General features: G+C 50.1%; 1 long non-coding RNA gene across 1 annotated transcript; it reads left to right on the forward strand.

Annotated features, from left to right (window-relative positions):
* The first annotated feature begins 6425 nt into the window (after positions 1 to 6425).
* LOC147915690 (uncharacterized) lies at positions 6426 to 7897 on the forward strand. Its single transcript, XR_015553900.1, has 3 exons — positions 6426 to 6585; positions 6680 to 6877; positions 7484 to 7897. It is a non-coding gene; the product is annotated as an uncharacterized LOC147915690 (long non-coding RNA).
* The last annotated feature ends 9774 nt before the right edge of the window (positions 7898 to 17671 follow it).

Genomic DNA, 17671 nt, shown 5'->3' on the forward strand with positions numbered 1-17671 from the left:
TTCTTGTGTAGCTCCTTCCAACCCCAGTGCCTGCTGAAGGCTGCCTGCGGAGGGCTCTGCTAGGCTCCTACGTCCACTCATGGTGAACACACATCTTTGCCAAGTGGCGGAGGGCAGGCTGCCCCTTCCCTCGGCCTGCCGTCCCTCTCCAATTTTTTCTCCTCCTGCTCAAACTGAGGGCCCTTTCAGGAAAGTCAACATCCAAATTGTAGGAAGTGCAAAAGAGAGAGCAGAAAAAACAGAAAACAGAAGGAAGGGAATTATTCAATCAAAATAGCCAAAAAGTGGAAACAACTCAAATGTCCATCAACTGATGGATGGATAAATAAAATGTGGTATATCCATACAAAGGAATATTATTCACCCATAAAAAGAAATGAAATATTGACACATGCTACACTATGGATGAACCTTTAAAGGGATTCTGGGGGCCGGCCCGGTGGCGCAAGCGGTTAAGTGCATGCGCACCGCTGCGGCGGCCTGGGGTTTGCCAGTTCGGATCCCAGGCGCGCACCCACACACCGCTGGTCGAGCAATGCTGTGGCGGCGTCCCATATAAAGTGGAGGAAGATGGGCACGGATGTTAGCCCAGGGCCAGTCTTCCTCAGCAAAAAGAGGGGGATTGGCAGATGTTAGCTCAGGGCTGGTCTTCCTCACAAAAAAAAAAATTTAAAAAACAGGGATTCTGAGAACAACTTCTAACGTGTTGGTGGGGGCGGGGGGGGGTCCCCACACCACTGTCAAAAGGAACAACAAGCCCAAATGGAGTGACTTGTACTCAGCCCACCAAGACTTAATGCCTAACCTTCCTGTTGCCTCAGCCTCTCCCAGACAGGAAATTTTAAACCCATCAGTCTGGAATGTCCCGATCAGCACTCCTGAGGTGATCTGCATAAGACACCCCTGCCCTTCACTCTAAGGAAAGGTGACCTGGCCTGAAGAAATCGTTTCTTTTCTTTTGCTAATAACTTCCTTGTCCCGCCCAGCTTCTGCCTATAAAAACCTTCCATTTTGTACAACTCCGAGCACCCTTCTATTTGTTAGATGGGATGCTGCCAATTCGTGAATCTTTGAATAAAGCCCATTAGATCTTCAAATTTACTGAGTTGAATTGGTTTGTTTTTATGTTTTTGTTGGTTTTTTGTGTGTGTGTGAGGAAGATTGGCCCTGAACTAACATCTGTGCCCATCTTCCTCTATTTTGTATGTGGGACGCTGCCACAGCATGGCTTGATGAGTGGTGCATTGGTCCATGCCCAGGATCTGAACCCTCGAACCCCAGGCCACCAAAGCAGAGCACATGACCTTAACCACTATGCCACCGAGCCAGCCCCTGAATTTTGTTTTTTAACACCACCAAGGAGCAATTCTCCAACACCAGCTCGGTGTTCCACAATTCAACTCAATTCTGACACTATCTACCCAGAGACAGAATCAGATTCCACAAGTCAAGGGCTCAGTCCCACGAGACCACCCCCGCCTTCAAATGCCAATTGCAAGTCTAGGTTGTTACCTGGGCTTCTGACTGACTGACTACAGATTGAAGGTTCCCACCACCCGCTCCTTAGACTTCAGAGGCCAGAGGAAGTCCATGTTGTCACCTGTGCTTCTCACTAACTCGCTATAAATCAGAGGTTCCCACGACCCCCTCCTTGGGATCAATTAATTTGCTAGAGCAGCTCACAGAACTCAGGAAACCTGTTTACTCACTAGATTGCTGGTTTATTGCAAAGGATATTAAAGGGTACAAATCAACAGCCACAGGAAGAGATACACAGAGCAGAACCAGGTATGTGGGAAGGGGCACGGAGCTTCCATGCCTTCTCCCCAAATCTCCACCTGTTCCTCAACCCAGAAGCTCTCCAAACCCTGTCCTTTTGGGTTTTTATGGAGGCTTCATTACAGAGGTAATGATTGATTAAATCATTGGCCATTGACGATTGAACTCAATCTCCAAGCCCTCTCCCCTCCCCAGAGGTTGGGGTTGGGGTGGGGGTGGCAGGGGGGACTGAAAGTTCCAACCCTCCAATCACAGGGTTGGCTCCACTGGCGACCAGCCCCCATCCTTCAGTGAGTACCAAAAGTCACCTCATTAACATAGCAAAGACATGTTTATCACCCTCATCACTTAGGAAATTCCAAGGGTTTTAGGAACTCGGGGCCAGAAATCGGATGGATGAAGAACAAATATATATTTCTTAATATAAATCACAGTATCACAACCTTGAAAACATTATGCTAAGTGGAAGAAGCCAGACACAAAAGACCACATACTGTGTGGTTGCATTTACATGAAATGTCCAGAAGAAACAAATCTATAGAAACTGTGAGAGATCAAGATTTGGCCACCCTGAAATATATCTCTTTACCTTGATTGTTTTCTCTGAGGGACATTTGACCTCCCCCACTAACTGCCTAAAGAATTTGACATGGTGGCTCCTTCCTGGAACAGATCTTCTATCATGATGGCTGTAAAGATAATGTAGGCTAGAAGTTACAATAGGAAAGGCACCAAACCTCTTTTATCAAAAACTCTGTCTCTCCCTGACCACATTATCTATAGATGACCCTGAAAAGAATTGTCTTCCTGCCCTCTGAAGTCCCAGGCCACTACCCACCCCCAACACGCTCCTCGCCTTTAGCTGCAATACTTAAGCAAGCAGCTTAGACAGAGGGACGAGTTGCTCATTTCTGAGTTTCTCCCATAAATACATGTTATTAAACTTGGTATTATTTTCTCCTGCTAACCTGTCTTGTTAATTATTTGGCCAGCCAGAAGAACCTTAAGGAAAAGGGAAGAGGGATTCTCCCTCTTCCCCCGACAAAACAAAGTAGATTAGTGGTTGCCTAGGGCTGAGGGAAATGGAGGGATTAGGAAGGGGTGATGCCTAAGAGGTGTGGGTTTCTTTTTCAGAGTAATGAACATGTTCTAAAATTGATTGTGGTGATGGCTGCACTGCTCCGTGAATATCTAAAAGCCATTGAGTTGTGCACTTTAAAGATTTTATTTATTTATTTTTCCCCCAAAGCCCCAGTACATAGTTGTCTGTCATAGCTGCACATCCTTCTAGTTGCTGTATGTGGGATGCGGCCTCAGCATGGCTGGAGGAGCGGTGCCTCGGTGCGCACCCGGGATCCGAACCCGGGCCGCCGGCAGCGGAGAGCACGCACTTAACTGCTAAGCCACGGGGCCGGCCCGAGTTGTGCACTTTAAATGAGTGAATTGTATGGTATGTGATTATATCTCAATAAAGCCATTTGGTTTTGTTTAAAGCAAGCATTCAAGAACATCTCTCCGAACTGAAGGACACAAGTTTCCAGACTAAAAGGCCCGTTAGGAGCCAATACAACGGATAAAAATAGACGCTCACCAGAGCGCATTATCATGACATTTCAAACACAGATAGTCTACAAGCTTCCAAAGAGGAAGAAATAGGTCACAATTTTTCTAAAAAGGGTGAGGAACTAGAACGGCTTAGACTGCTCAATAGCAACATTTAGAAAGAAGAAGGCAAGGCATCATCACTTCAACATTCTCAGGAAAAGTGACTTCCCGCCCAGAATTCTACAGCCAGCCAAAGTAGCAATCAAATGTGGGGGAAACTGAAGACATCTGGGCCCTGTCTTGAAAGCTTCCCCCACCCCCACCCCGACCAGCCCTTCTCAGAGAGTGAGAGGATGTGTGCCACCAATAGGAAAGAGTAGACCAAGGACCACGTGGGGCACAGGAAAGAGGGGTTCACCACAGCAGAGGGGAAGGGACTCTGGGGAGGGTGGAGAAGGGAGAGCCCAGGGTCACAGCCCTGCTTCGGGCAGAGAGGACAGCCAGACCACAGAGAGACGCTTCTGCTGTCTTTTAAAATAAATAAAATATAGTCCATATGCCCCAAAATCAAATAATAAATGCTGATTGTAGAAAATACCATGTACAAAAGAAGGGCAGCTTAGGGGTCGTCTGGTGGCGTAGTGGTTAAGTTCACGCGCTCTGCTTCGGTGGCCCAGGGTTCACAGGTTGAGGTCCTGGGCGAGACCTACGCACTGCTTACCAAGCCATGCTGTGGCAGAGGTTCCACATATAAAGTAGAGGAAGATCGGCACGGATATTAGCCCAGGGCCAATCTTCCTCAGCCAAAAAAAAAAAAAAAAAAGGTGACGCCTAGCCCAACTCCCACCTGCTCTCGATCATTTGCTAATAAGTTTCCTCTCACCCCTCGTGCCCGGCCGCCTGGGTCAGCTGGGGAGCCTCATGCTTCGACCTTCTCCTGCAAGCCGGAGGTGGTCACTGGGAACCGAGAAGCAGAAATCCAGAGGAGCATGCTCTCCCACGCACATGCCTCCTGGACGCCCGGACTCAGGCCTCACCACGACCCTGCAGGGAGCCCCAAGTTTTCAGGACTCATTAGCGACCTTACACACCGACTTCTCCAGAAGGGGCCCTTGCTCATTCTCGGGAAAGCCGAAGGCGGACCGCGAGCAGAGGATCTGCCCAGTGGACCTCCCCGGGGGCCTTCAGCTGACAGCAATTCTCGGTGCTTCTCCTTCACAGCTGGGCTCTGACTCCTACCCAGTTTCTATATCGACCACCGTTTCATTCATTTACATGCAAATCCTGCCTGATAAAATTTAAAAATTTTTCTTTTGGTTGAGGAAGAAAATAAAGAGTGGAGAGAAGAGTGTACTCCAAAGGCATGAAGTCACAGAAACCAGCGCTACAAAGGAGTACAGGTGGGTGCTACTAAAATGGAAAGTTTGAGGGAGGAAGTCAAGCCAGCGAGGCGGCTAGAGCACTGAGAGCTGGCACTTCAGCCTGCAGACCAACAGATGCCCACACCCTCTCCTGAAGGTCATTCCCGACTGCCCTCTCCCTCCAGCGGGGACCAGAGCAGCCCTGGGCACTGCTGGTGCGGGTCCTGCGGCATCCTGAGGAGTTCTGTGAGGCCCAGGGTCCCCCACACTGCTGTCCAGCCACCCTTGGCTGCCTGGCCTGGAGGTGTCTCAGGGCAATGGCTAGACAGCGCATTGCTGACACCTCAGCTGCCTCGGAGCTGGAGGCCCCACAGGTGAGCAGGCCTGGCCCAGGAAGCTTGTATCCGTTCATGGTCACACTGGGGGTGCCCCGTCCTGGACAGGAGTAAGGGCCTGGGCTGTGGCCCCCGCTCTCTCCATCTGTCCTCAATGATCAGGAGTGGACCATGCCTCAGGCCATCACCACACCAGGTATCTCGCCTGGACCACAGATGAACATCTGAAAAGGTTCTGGGGTTCAATTCGTGGTAAATAGAGCCATAATGTGTATTCTGGGATGTTTTCTCCCCCTGAGCCCCAGAAAGCGTCTTCACCCCTCAGCCCTGCCTCCCTGGACTGGACCCCCTTAGTCTTCCGTCCCCACTCTTCTGCTCGCCAAAGCCCTCAAGGGGCCCTCAGAGCCTTGGTTTTCCCTCGAAAGACTGGCACAGGGGTTGGGGGTTCGTCGCAGCATCGGAGCCCAGGAGCCCACTCGGCACAACCCTAACCCCTGAGCCCCGCGCCTGAGCCCCTTTCAGAGCAGGTGCGGCAACGCCGGCCACGACCACGAGGTGGCGCCAGGAAACCGCCTGAGACGCCCAAACCCAGACCCATCTGGGCCACACTTTTCCTCTCTCCGAGTCGCGCTCTGTCGCAGCCCAGTCCCCGCTCAGCCCCCTGCCGGCACCCGGGCCCTAGTTCACAGGGGAGCAGGCTGCTGGGCAGCGGACCGGGGAGGGGTGGGGGGAGGTGGGGCGGCCGCCGGACGTCCTCTTGGAAGGAGCCTGGGGACCGCTCCGGTCCAGGGCGACCTGGAGGCTGGACCGCACCAGCGTTCTCCGGGGCCCTGGAGGTGCCCCCATCAGCTGTGCAGCCCACTCTCCCTGCAGGGCCCATTAAGGTGAACCTTGCTCCTCCTGGATTGTAAAAGGGAGGGGAGGGAAAGAACGTGGAAGAGAAATAGAGAAGGCATTGCCGTCGGCAGAGCACCTGCTGTGCCCGGCTCTGCCCGTGCGCAGCTCTGGGCCAGCCTTGGTCCATGTTTCTAATCTACGGACGCTCCTGTCTCCGGCCCTTCTCCACAGGCGGGAGGGACTCCGTGCCTTGCCCGGGCTGCACAGCTCTCCGTGGGGGGAGCTCGTACTGGAGCTCACGTCTGCCCCCCCAAACCCAGGCCTCCCCATCCACACCTGGGCGCCCCAACCCCACGCAGGGGCAGAGGTGTTGACCGCTGTTTCGGCCAGGAGTGAGCCGAGGCACCCGGCACGTGTCTAAGTGAAACCCAGGCTCCCACAGCCGGAGGCAGCTGGGTCCCAAGGATAGGCTCCCCACCCCCGCCGCTGGCCCCACCCCGAACTGGAGTCACCTCCCCACACCCACACCCCCGTCCCCAGAGGCACATGCAGTCGCGGAAAGAACAGGGGCTTTGGCGCCCGGCAGACCTGGAATCAAGCAGACCTGGAATCAAGCTGGCTCTGCACCTACTGCTGCGTGATCTTGGGCTAGTCATCCAGCCTTTCTGGTCTCACGTTCCTGTCTGTGCAATGGGTGCTCGTGCCTGCTCTGGAGAGGTGCTGAAATGGTTAGAAACCACAGACACGCAAGAAGACTGGCGTGTGGCGGATGCTCAGGAGACTCTGGGTCGTGAGTGTTTATTGACCCCTGTTTTGTTCCAGGCCCTCTGTCGGGAGCCAGGGACCCCAGAGAGGAATGAGATGTAGCTGCTGTCCCATGTAAAGGACTGTCGGGGAAGACGGAATTCATGTTCTCTCGAGATCCTGAAGGAGACGGAGAGGTGGTTTGGCAGAAGAGAACCACTAAGGCTTCACGAAGAGGCAGCACTGCGCTGACCTGGAATGTGGTGGCATTCACAGGTCTGTAACATTTCAGACCGTAAACGTGCAGCAGATAACAATGACCGTAGCCACCCTTTACTGAGTACGTACTCCGCGCCAGGTTCTTCACCTACATTCATTCAACGAATATGTACTGAGGGTCTGGTGGGTGCCAGGGACTCTGGCAGGAGCTGGGGCACAGCCATGAACAGGACAGTGCCCTCCCGAACGGAGCAGACAGGCTAGTGGGGAACAGATGACAGAGAAATCATGACACAGACACACTCGTAATTGTGGTAAGTGCCTCCAAGGCAGACACAGGGAGACAGTACCTCGGGGGGCGTGTTGAGGGTGTGCTCAGAGCATCCCCCATGCCAGCAACAGGAGGGGGTGTTGTCAGCAACAAATTTAAAAAGAAAAACCCACTAAAAGTCAGTCTGCTTTTTATTATCACTACCTACCAGCAATTCTAAACGATGTCGTCCCCCTAAAGTTCTTTTGTTGGTTTAAGACCTCAACAATTGTTCCCGTTACTGTTGACTTTTAATAATATATAAGTTACAAATCAGCACATTTGTATTACTTATCCTTTAAAGAAGCATTGTATTCTATTTGGAAATTAATTGAGAATTCTCGGTCATGTAGCCCCTCCCGGGACCCAGCTCCCCGCGGTGATGTGCACGCAGAACTGTTGGCGCTCACTTCAGAGGAAAGCTGTGTCTCGAATTCCTGTTGTCCTGTGCTCCGTTTTAACTGTGGATCTGAAATAAACATTGGTAGCATAGTTCTGTGTGACAGTTTGGAGTTTTTATTTGTTTAAAATTTTTCAACTGGGAAAATATTTGAATGTGGCTAGACTCAATCCCAAAGAAACAGACATGGACAGTATTGCAATTTCTGGAATTTATTGTGGAATGGACTTTTTCTGAATTTCTGCCAAACTTATCCTTATGTTTAAGGCTTTCTCTATTGTTTGTGAATCTATTGCTTCATGTGAGAAAAAAAATTTCAAATAAAAAATATTCTTTGGCCAACTACAATTGAAGATAAATTGACAAATCTGCCTAAGCTAGTTCTTGAACATAAATATGCAAAGATTATTTTGACTAAGTCATTGACAAATTTGCAGAAAGTGGAAAACAGAAAGTATAATATTATTATTCATTACTGCAATAGATGTAGATACACATTTTTCCTTTTTGTCAAAATACACATTAATGTAATTAAAAAGTATTAATCCATTACTTTTTTATTACTTTTGTACTATAATATTTGTTTTACTTTATTTTTTACTGTGATGATTATATATCTGAAATTCAATAAGAGAACATTTTCACTCCATTTTATATTGGCCACTATTATTATTCATGTCATGATTATTATTGAAAGTAATGTATAGAGGAGGGATATTTTAAATAACTATCTGCTCTGGGTATTGAATACTCTAGGTATGCCGTTGCAGTCAGGGAAGGCTTCTCGGAGTAAGGGGCCTCCCAGCTGAGGTTTGAAGGGTGAGCTGGAGACAGCCAGGAAAAGAGAGTGGAGGAGGGTGCTCCAGGCAGCGAGGAGAGCATGTGCAAAGGCCCTGAGTCAAGACAGAGCTCTGCATGTAGGAGAAACTCAAGACAGCAGAGTAAACAAGGGGAAGGGCCACAAGCTGAGGCCCCAGAGGGCAGCAGAGACTATGTGATTGGGGTGGGATTTGGTTGGACTGTGAAAAAACCCAAAATAAGTTTATTTCTGTTTCCCATAAGAAAGGCCCCAAAGTAAGCAGGTGATCCAGGGCAGATGTGCATCACAGTGTCAGGGACCAGTCTCCTTCTGTCTTGTTGCTCCACCAGCCTCAGCAGTGGCTTCTTCCTCATGGTCCCATATGGCTGCTCGAGCGTCAGCCATCATGTCTGCATTCTTGCCAGCAAGAAAGAGGAAGAGACAAAGGAAGCCCCACCCCACCCCTACATGAGAACACAACACTTCTGCTTGCACCCATCTGGTCAGGATTTAGTCAACGTGGCCCCACCTAGCTACAAGTAGGGCTGGGAAATGGAGTCTATTTAAATGGCCTTGTGCCCAGCTACAAAGAAAGGGTTCTCTTTCTAAAAAAGGAAAAAATGGATAATAGGGGAGGGGCAACTGCCTCTGCCGTGAGAAATATTTTGGTCTTTATCCTAAAATCAATGGTGAGGCACTGAAGGTTTTAGGAACAAGAAATGTGATCATATCTCCATTTTAAGATGGTCAGGTGGTAACGGCTGGGCATGCCGGGGTGGCTCCAAGAGGCAGGAGGAGGCTCCAGCAATGACCCAGGCAGGGTGGTACGGAGGTGGAGTGGATGTGGAAGGAGAGGTAGAGGGACGGATCAAAGATGCCTGGGAGCTGGAGGGTGGAACAGTTTCTGAGGCTGGCCAGAGCGGAAGGGAAGCAGGTGTGTGGGTGACGTCACGAGTCGTTTAGGGCCTGATGTCCAATGTGCCTGTACGGCACGCAGATGGGGGTGTCGGCGGGCAGCTGGGTACACGCGTCCAGAGCACAGAGAGAGGTCCGAAAGGCAGGCAGGAGCGTGGGGTCCTGGTGAGGAGATGATATTTAGAGTCACGGGTCAGCTGAATACACACAGATGCCAGTGAGAGGGCTGAGCTGGGAACTCCCGCAGTGACAGGCTGGGAGAGGACAAGGTGGGGAAGGAGGCAGAAAGCGAGACGGAAGGGCAGACACAGCAGGAGAGAGAGCACTCGGGGAAGCCAAGGGAACGGAGTGTTTTGAGGAGAAAGAGGAGACCCCCCTGCCGTGGATTACCCCACCCTGTACTGCTGCAGAGGCAGGAAAGTGATGGGAAAACCTGGTGTCAGGAGTCAGCAGACCTGGGTTCTAGTCCTGGCCCAGACCCTCTCTGGAACTCAATCCCTCATCCTTAATGGGGCCAAGGCACCAACCCTACTATGCCGGCACTGTTGTTGCCTCTCCACCATTCCTCCTGATCCCCTAACAGAGCCCCGGTTTTGTTGGAGCAATTATGGCAGGGACTGCCGATTGCCCCAATATCCATCTCCCTTCTTCCATAGAAATGGAAATTTCAACTGAGCACATGACTGTCTAGCTAAAGACTACATTTCCCAGCCTCCTTTGCAGTGAGGTGTGGTCATGTGACTACACTGGGTTGAGTTACAGGAGAAGAACCCTGAGCTTAGGGAACCTGAATCTTTTATAAGAGGAACTAAGCAAACCTGCCCTTCGATCTGGGGAAAAACACTGTCGTCTAAGGCTGTTCACTATACAAACCTCCTTGAGAGATGTGCAGAAATGTGAGAGACCCACAGAGAACTAATTGTCTCCCAACATTGCATCCATATTGGATTTCAAATGAGCAGTGGTGTAATTATGGCCACTGAGACATGAGGATGAATTGTTGGTAGCTTCCAGGAAAGTTCTTCTTTTATCCTTTCACTGTACATTGTCATATCTAGACATGATGGTTGGTGACAAGCAGCTATCTTGTGACCATGAGGAAAAACGTGGCTGACCCCTTGGCAATGGCAGAGATGTGGGCTGAAAACAACCTTGGTCCTTGATGGCGCCACTCAATTAACCAGCACTGGAACCACTTCACCTCTGGCCACTTGTTACAGGAGAGCAGAAGTTTCCTCCTTGTTGGAGCCATTTGAGTCAGGTGTCAGGCTGAGGCACCCTGAATCCTCCTCCGGTACAGTACCCCTCTCTCCGTCCCAGAAGTGTTGTGAGACCATCTGGGGCAAAAGCCCCAGCTGGGAAGTGCTTCACCGGGAGCGACAGAGCTGGCCTCATCCAGGGGGATGGGTGAAATAGCGCAGTTAGGAGTTTTCCTCATCCAAAACCATGGATGGTAATAGTACCTGCCTGACTAACAGCAGAGGACTAGACCTCTGGGGTCCCTCCAGCTCTGAGCTCTCTGGCTGTATGATGCCACCTCACTCCACCCAGCACAGCTGCCCCTACATTCCACAGGATAAGGCTCGAGGGAGGGACCCCTGCATTCCTACGGGAGTACTGCAGGGGGAAGAGGCACGGAGGCAGGGCCATCTCCCCTCAGGCTCCCGCGGGAGCCTATTCTGCCTCACATCCGCCACCGTGGGAAGCCCCAGCAGGGCCCTGAGGACGGCCCTCAGTGGGATAAGTTTAGACGAGGGGAGGCTGCACAACTCTGGGGGTGGGTTACTCAGAGGGCAGTCCTCTGGACCACCAGGGGGTGACTTGGGGGTTGGGGGGACCCCGAGGAGGAGCGAAGCCCGGTGGCATGCTCGGTTGTTTCACAGTGTGTCTTGGGGCTGTGGGTGACAGATGGTTTGTCAGATCAGTTCATCAGGACTAATGGGCTGCTCTGTCACCGCCCACGGAACACGCCGGGTGCAGATTCCAACAGGAGCTTTCTGGAGACGCTGGCTTTTAAGGCAGACATGGTTCTAACGGGGGGATTTCAGGCACCTTGAGCAAGCTGGTGGGGGAAGGTATCTGAGGGAAAGGCAGGAATTTTATCACCCCTCAAATCCTCAGATGACCCTCCTCCCAATTAAATTCAAAGGCAGCTATTGAGCAGATGAAAAAGACACTGCCCCCCGCTGCTAGCTCACATCCTGGAGGGGGCAGGGGTACCACTCGCCTCTCAGCTCAGGCTGCTTCCTCTGGGCAGACTTCCCGGAGCAGCACCCTCCCCTCCCTCACCCCCCCCCACTCCTCCCCGTATCACCCGGGTCACCCTCCTGCTCCCCCCATGCCCTCCATCTCAGCTGAGTTAGCCACCCCCGGGGCTGTGCCCAGCATGATGCCAGGCACAAGGCACAAGGCGTGGGGGTATGCACCGAGAGGCAGTGTCTGGGGTTAAAAGGAGGGCGGGGCCCATCTGGGAGATCCACTGGGAAAGGCATCGGGGAAGGAAGGGCTGGGCGTGGGGATGCATGTCAGGTGGAGGGAACGGGGGGAGGGGGGGCCGGGGGGGAGGAAGAGGGCGGCCAGGCCCTGGGCGAGGGTGGTGAAGCTCTCAGCTGGTGAGGCTAGCTGGAGGAGGCTGCGGATGGCCTTGGTGCTGCAAGCGAGGGGAAGCCCCTGGAGAATTCTGTGCAGGAAGTGGACCATCGTAAAGCTTTATTGGGGCGATTATGATGTGCCAGGCACCAGCTTGGGTGTTTTGCATGTCCTTCCTCTTTTAATCCTCACGAGGACCCCAAAGGGTGGATATCAGCATCCCCATGCAATGGCTGAGGAGCCTGGGGCACCACAGCCACCCAGGGGAAAAGCTGGGCCTTGCCCCTCAGTTTCTCTGCCCTGTCCCCCCAGGAGCCAGCTCTAGTGAGCACTCACTGCGGCCCACCTGCCTTATGGACCGCATTTCTCTTAATCATCCCACTGCCCTTGCTGGACTCACCAGCGGCCACCACTCTGCCACATCACCTCTCCCCTCCACCCCCAGAAGTGGCACCAATCGTTACTCATGTAAAACTTTCAACACGGGGCTGCACAGGGCAGGTCCTCAGCTCAGGTCAGCAGCCAACTGCGTGAACCTTGAAAGGGGCTCCTCCGGCCCTATCAGGCCTTCAGGTGGCTGCAGCCCCGGCCAACATCTTACCTGCAGTCGCATGACAGGCCTCACCCTAGAACCACCCAGCTAAGCACCCACACCCCCGACTCCCATTTGATAAGTTCTGGAGTAATTTTTTTTTTTTTTGTGAGGAAGATCAGCCCTGAGCTAACATCCATGCTAATCCTCCTCTTTTTGCTGAGGAAGACCGGCTCTGAGCTAACATCTATTGCCAATCCTCCTCCTTTTTTTTTTTCCCCAAAGCCCCAGTAGATAGTTGTATGTCATAGTTGCACATCCTCCTAGTTGCTCTATGTGGGACGCCGCCTCAGCATGGCCGGAGAAGCGATGCGTCAGTGTGCGCCCGGGATCCCAACCCGGGCCGCCAGTAGCGGAGCGCACGCACTCAACCGCTAAGCCACGGGGTCGGCCCCTGGAGTAATTTCTTACTCATCAGTAGATAACTAAGACACTCTCCAGTCAGGGTCCAGCCCCTCTGGCTGTGTGACTGTGGGCATCTGCACCTCTCTGAGCATACCTGTTTCTCCAGTTCAGACCTTTCTGCTGAACTCCATCAATGCAACCAGCAGCCCCAATTAAGGTCCCTCAGCATAGGTACTTGGCACATCCCAGACAATTGTCTGTTAAATCCACTTCCCACCATGGTTCAGGCCCTCCTCGTCTCTCCCTTCAATAACTGAAACAGCCTCCTCACTGATTCTCCTGCCTCGTATAAGGCTGCAAATAACAAATCCCAAAAACCAGTGGATTACACTAGACAGAAGTGTATTTCTCTTTCATGTTCAAGAAGTCCAGCAGCAGTCCATGGTTGGCATGGTGTACCATAGTGCCAGGAACCCAGGCTCTCTCTGTCTGGTTCCTCTGCAGCATGCGGCTTTCATGCCCAAGGTTTCCTCATGGTCTAAAATAGCTGCTTGTGCTCCAGCCATCATATCCACATTCTAGCCATTAGAAAGGAGTAACTGGAGAAAAAGAAAACATCTCTTCCCTTTAAAAAATTTTTGCTTATTTTCCACTGACCACCTCTAACAAGGGAGAAAAGGAAACAGTCTATTTTGAGGGTCACCATGTGCTCAGCTAAAAATACACAAGTTTAGTAATCAGGAGGAATGGGAGATCAGCCACGTGGGATAACAAGCATACTTTGCAGCACCCTACATGCTGCCGTCCAGTAACAGGGTTTTATTATTACTTTGGCTTGTCTGTTCTCCATTATAATATAGCGTACAAAACTGAGGCTCAGACAGGGGTCACAGGGAGTTGATGGCTGTGTCAGAAGTAGACCCAGAACCTCAGTCCCTCTCCACTCTGGCCTCAGTTTCCTCAGCAGGTATTATTCTGTAATTGGGGCAATGAAACAAACACACAACAAAAGAGCCCTCCAGTCTTAAGTTACAAAAGAAATTGAAAACAAATATTTATAGTTATAACTTCTGAAATAACAAAGGAGGGTGACCCCATGTTTCAAGAAGGCAACTCTTTCCTAGTTCAATTCTTGGAATCAGGAAAAATTATTACACCTTCTTTGCACCTCAGGTTCTGTGCCTCAAACCTGTAGAATAGAGGCCATTTTCTTCCTCGTAAATATACAGCTTTTATTGTTAGGTGATCGTAATGAGAAAGACGGAATATGTTTGAGCTGCTTAGTTTTTTAAAGATGACATAATGTGAAAGAAATGGACCTGAATTTAAGATTTAGTCTTTAGGATATATGCAGAATGTTAATGGCGTTGGGAGTGAGTACGAGGGACTTTTCCTGTGGGGTTACATATTTCTGTACCATTTGAACCTTACAATAAGCCTGGACTGCACATGTAAGTGAAAAAACGAAATTTAAAATAAATAAGAGTCTATACTCTCCCTAAATAAAATGATACATGCTCACTATAGAAAATACAGAGGGGTGAGGCCGGCCTGGTGGCGCAAGCGGTTAAGTGCATGCGCTCCGCTGGGGCGGCCCGGGTTCGCCAGTTCGGATCCCGGGCGCGCACCAACACTGCTGTGGTGGTGTCCCATATAAAGTGGAGGAAGATGGGCACGGATGTTAGCTCAGGGCCAGTCTTCCTCAGAAAAAAGAGGAGGATTGGCATCAGATGTTAGCTCAGGGCTGATCTTCCTCACGAAAAAAAAAAAGAAAATACAGAGGGGCCAGCCTAGTGGCATAGCGGTTAAGTGCGCACGCTCCACTTCGGCGGCCTGGGGTTCTCGGGTTCGGATCCCGGGCGTGGCCGGACACACTGCTTGTCAAGCCATGCTGTGGCAGCGCCCCATATAAAACAGAGGAAGACGGGCACAGATGTTAGCCCAGGACCAATCTTCCTCAGCAAAAAGAGGAGGATTGGCATCGGATGTTAGCTCAGGGCTAATCTTCCTCACACACAAAAAGAAAATAGAGAAATGTACAAAAAGACCATTTTAATTACCCGCAATTTCACCCTTCAGAGAGATCTCCACCATTAATATTTCAGTATGATGCCCTCAATCTTCTTCATACACATACATGTGTATATAGATAGACTGATGGATAGATAGACTGATCAATAGGTGATAGATTTTAAAAACAAACAGGGTCATTCTGGATATAGTTTTTTCCAAGATTTTATTATGAAAAACTTCAGACAGCAAAGCTAAAAGAATTGTTCAGTGTCCACGCACACCCACCACCTGGATTCTCCCATCAACAGTGTACTCGACTCGCTTTATCGCCCAGTTATCCAACTGGAGATAGTTGTTTTCTTTTAGTTATCACAGTGAGGGTGATCTCTTTTGGGGTGCAGTTCTATGAATTTGACATGTAGGGGCGCACGTAACCGTCATGATCAGGATTCAGAACAGTTCCATCGTCCCCTCAGCTCCCTCAGGCCATCCCTTTATAGGCACACCTTCCCCCACCCCTCGACCCTGGGAACTACTGATCTGTCCTCATCGTCATTGTTTTGTCTTTTCTAGAATGTCATATAAACTGAACCACGCAGGATGTAACCTTTTGAGGCTGGCTTCTCTCATCCACATTGTTGTATGCATCAAGAGTTCGTGCCTTCTGACCACTGAGCAGTAAGTAGTCCGTGGTACGGAGGCACCACAGTCCATTTATCCACTCACCCAATTTGGGTTGTTTCCAGGTTTTGGCGGTTATGTATCGATGTGCTGTCAACATTCTTCCGTAGGTGTTTGTGTGAATGCAAGTTTTCATTTCTCTAGGGTGAATACCCAGGAGTGGGATTGCTGGGTCTTTGTGATTTTAGTTTGCACTTGCCCGATGGCGAACGATGCTGAGCATCTTTGCACGTGCTTATGTGCCATCTCTATAGCCCCTTGCGTGAAGTGTCTGTTCAACTCTTTTGCCCTTTTTAAAATTGGTTGGTCATTTTCTTTTTCTTTTTTGTTTTTGGCTGAGGAAGATTCGCCCTGAGCTAATATCCATTGCCAATTTTCCCGTTTGCTTGAGGAAGACTGGCCCTGAGCTGACATCTGTGCCAGTCTTGCTCTATCTTGTATGTGGGTTGCCGCCACAGCACAGCCCCCGACAAGTGGTGTAGGTCCGTGCCCAGGAACCGAACCCAGGGCGCCGACGCGGAGCATGTCGAACTTAACCCTTATGCCACAGGGCCGACCCCTGGTTGGTCATTTTTTTACTGTTGAGTTTTAAGAGCTCTTTATGTATTCTGGGAACAAGTCTTTTGTCAAATACATGAATCGTAAATATTGTCTCTCAGCCCATAACTTGTCTTTTCATTCTCTTACCACTGTCTTGCACAGAGCAAAAGGGTTTGATTTTGATAAAGTCCAATTTATCAATTTTTTTCTTTCATGGATCATGTTTAATAACTCTTTAACCCCAGGTCATGAAGATTTTCTCCTATGTTTTCTTCTAGACGTTTTATAGTTTTAGGTTTTACCTTTAGATCTATGATTCATTTTGAGTTAATTTTAGTATAATGTGTGAGGTTCAGGACAAGGTTCATTTTTTTGCATAGAGGTGCCAGTTGTTCCAGCACCATTGTTGAAAAGACTATCCTTTCTCCACTGAATTGCTTTTGCATCTTTGTCAAAATTAATTGGCCACATTTGTGTGGGTCTATGTCTGGACTCTCTCTTCTGTTCCATTGATCTGTGTGTCCATTCCTCTGACAGCATCACACTCTGATTACTGTTCCAAGTCCTGTCGTAAGTGCTGAAATCAGATAATGTAATTCCTCCAACAAAATTGTTTTAGCTATTCTAGTTTCTCTGCCTTTCCATATAAATTTTAGAATCAGCTTGTCTATAGCCACACAAATTCCTGCTGGGATTTGGTTGGAATGATGTTAAATCTATAGGTCTGGGGCCAGCCCCGTGGTGTAGCGGTTAAGTGCATGCGCTCCGCTGCTGACGGCCCGGGTTTGGATCCTGGGTGCGCACTAATGCACCGCTTGTCAGGCCATGCTGTGGCGGCGTCCCATATAAAGTGGAGCAAGATAGGCACAGATGTTCGCCCAGGGCCAGTCTTCCTCAGCAAAAAAAAAAAAAAAGAGAGAGAGAGAGGAGGATTGGCATGGATGTTAGCTCAGGACTGATCTTCCTTATAAAAAAAAAAATCTATAGGTCAGTTTTAAGGGTTGAATTGTGTCCCCAGAAAGATATGTTGAAGTCCTAACCTGCACCCAATACGTCACCTCAGAATGTGACTTTATTTGGAAATAGGCCCACTGTAGATGTAACTAGTTAAGATGAGGTCATAGTGGAGTAGGGTGGGTCCCTAATCCAACATGACTGAGGTCCCTATAACAGAAGAGACACACACGCACAGGGAGAACGCCAGGTGACAACGGAGGCCGACACTGAGCTGTTGTAGCATGAGCCACGGGACATCGAGGACTGTGGGCAAGCCACCAGAAGCTGGGAGAGGCGAGGAAGGATCCTCCCCTAAGGGCTTCAGAGGGAGCACGGGCCCGCTGACACCTTGATTTCAGATCCCTAGCCTCCAGAACCACGAGACGATCAATTTCTGTTGTTCTAAGCCACCCGCTTTGTGGTCCTTTCTTAGGGCAGCCCTGGGAAACTAATACAACTAGTTTGGGGAGAAACGACATCATTGCTACGCTGAGTCTTCCACTCCGTGGACACGGTAGGTTTCTCTGTTTATTTAGATCTTTGATTTCTTTCATCAACATTTTGTAGTTCTCAGCATAGACATCCTGTGTACGTTTTGTTAAATTTATACCCAAGAATCACTCTTTTTCTTTCTTTCTTTTTGGACCTGTTATAAATAGTGCTGTCTTGAC

Source organism: Ceratotherium simum, chromosome 13, assembly GCF_057802395.1.
Source record: "Ceratotherium simum simum isolate JZ-2026a chromosome 13, ASM5780239v1, whole genome shotgun sequence".
Taxonomy (NCBI): Eukaryota; Metazoa; Chordata; class Mammalia; order Perissodactyla; family Rhinocerotidae; genus Ceratotherium; species Ceratotherium simum.